General features: G+C 56.3%; 1 protein-coding gene across 5 annotated transcripts in view; it reads left to right on the top strand.

Annotated features, from left to right (window-relative positions):
* Nucleotides 1-453: 453 nt before the first annotated feature.
* Nucleotides 454-2,193, top strand: part of LOC123237645 (core histone macro-H2A.1) — a 110,525-nt gene continuing 108,785 nt past the window's right edge. For all 5 annotated transcript variants that reach the window (XM_044664699.1, XM_044664697.1, XM_044664698.1 and 2 more), the window contains exon 1: nt 454-640. The gene's annotated coding sequence lies outside the window, so the exon portion shown is untranslated. The remainder of the gene's footprint in view (nt 641-2,193) is intronic.

Genomic DNA, 2,193 nt, shown 5'->3' with positions numbered 1-2,193 from the left:
ACAGACTGTTTTCTGTGTGAGCCTTTTGTTTCCTGAGAGCGTTATCACCTTGGTGCCTAGCAAACAGCAGCATTTTACTAATGTTTCTCGAATTGAACTGGGAAGCAGCAACCCGGCGGGTGGGAGGAAGAGAAGGCCCGCTAGCCTTGCAGGACCAAAGCTCGAGTCCGCACCGGACAAGAGGATAGCTTCTCTTGCAGAGGGCTCCGAGGCCCGGGGCTTCTGGGCAGCCGGAGGGTACCGCCACTACAGGCTTGCCTTTGGGTCGCGCTCGTACCTGAACGCGTGAGCCCGCGCATTGGAGGAGGAGGGAGCATTAAAGGCGCGTGCACGGGGTGGGAGGGGGGGGTAGAGGGGGAAGGGAAGGACCGCTGCCAGCCGGACACGGGCCGAGGATAGGGATGTGACGAGCGGCTCGCGGTGCATTGTGGGCAATCACACAGACACTGCCGACTGGTTCCAGTTCACACGGCGGCTGAACGGAGAGAGAGGGGAGAGTGAGGGGAGAGAGTGCGCGCGAGCGAGCAAGCAAGAGGGAGGTGGGGGGGAAGAGACAGGCGAGAGAGCGCCTAGAGAAAGAGAGAAAGCGGCCGAAGCAGAAGACATATTGCTGCTGCTCCAGCTGCTTGGGAGCTGCTTCGTAAGTGATCTGCAGGCAAAGGGGGAGGGGGAAGTCCAGGTCTTTCCCGCTCCTCTGGGGCAGTGCGCTTGTTCACTCCGGGAGTCGCAGTCGCCGACCCCTGGGGCTGGCGGGCGGCCGGGCGGAGCGGCCGGCTTTCCATTGAGAATTCTCGCTCCCAGCGGCCCGGGCCGCCCCAGATACATTGTATCCCTTTCCGTCTGGCTCTGGGCGCAGGCGGGGATGGGGGGTGGGGGGTGGGGAGGGAGGCTGCTCAGGGCCCCGGGGTGGGGGTGGGGGGAACCTGCTCCAGCTGCCTGGAGAGCGAGAGAGAAAGGAAAGAAGGAAGGAAGGAAGATTTCGTTGTTTCTTCCTCAATTTCTCCTCTTCCTTTTATTCCTTTAAAGAGATCGCATTGCTTTCTTCTCTCCTTTCTTGTAAGCCAGCTTGCGAGGCCGAGAGCTTCTTAATTTTTAAAAATAAACCCGGAAACCAACTTCCTTTGGAAGAAAAAAAAAGCAAGCATCCTATCCCTGACGCTGCTGCTGCCGCGCTGCTGCCCTCCTACTCTCACTCTCACCCACTCCTTCCCGGGGCCCATAGCCGGCGGAGCCTCCTAGGGCTGTTCCCGCCCTTCTGGGGAGCCCGGACCATTGGATGGAATGGCAGGCCGGGGTGGGGGTGGGGGGCCGACGATGGCAAGCCTCATGCCAGTAGCTCCTTGAAGGGAGGTGCAGAACCTGGAAAGAGGTGAAGAAAAGGACTCCTCCCATCCCCCTCCACCCCCTCCCAGAGCCTTGGCCAGGCCTGGACCAAGGGCTACGTTTGGGAGTCTTGTGTTAAAGGTACCTAAAGTTGCACTTGGAAGATGCAGCAGCAACGTGGTGGCCCGGAGGTTCGAGAGAAGGTGGGAGAGAGAAGGGGGTGTTTGGGAAGGAGAGGAGCACCTAGGTCCCCAGAACAATACAAGCAGGGAGAATGAGGGCAGAGAAGCAGGCCCTGGTAGGTAGACAGATGTGCATTTATGGGGATTTTTGCCATGGCCATTATGATCCTATCATTATTTCCCCTGAGGCCACCTTGGGGGAAGAAGTCTGAGGAGCTGTCCTGGCAAGGGGTCCTCTTTAATTGGGGGCTGAAGATTGAACTGACTTGACCCAGTTGGTACCCAGAGATGATGTCTGGACAAGCCTCCTTTTATTAGGGAATGATGGGGTTACAGTAGGGTGGGGGTTTGGGGACGACTAGCACTCCATGTTCTTTAGTTTCTGTGTATTTCTTCTGTTTACAGTTTTAATTTTTTTTCTCAAAGGTAATTCCCAGAAGGGCATATGTCTTCCTTCTGTAGCAGCTTGAAGTGATGGATTTGGAGTCTAAAGAACTGAGTTTGATACCTGACTCACACTGCCCTGTGTGATTTTAGGCATAAATCCCTGCCCTTTGGGACTTGGTTTCCTCATCTATAAAATGAGGGGGGCTAGAATAGATGATCTCTAAGCCCTTCCAGTTCCTATTTATGTGATCCTTTGTAGGCTTGGAATTGCAGGCTTGCCTATTTACTTGGGGGGGGGGGG

The sequence above is a fragment of the Gracilinanus agilis genome, chromosome 2 (assembly GCF_016433145.1).
Source record: "Gracilinanus agilis isolate LMUSP501 chromosome 2, AgileGrace, whole genome shotgun sequence".
NCBI lineage: Eukaryota > Metazoa > Chordata > Mammalia > Didelphimorphia > Didelphidae > Gracilinanus > Gracilinanus agilis.
The sequence above is the reverse complement of the archived record's forward strand: the minus strand, read 5'-3'. Positions and strand labels throughout refer to the sequence as shown.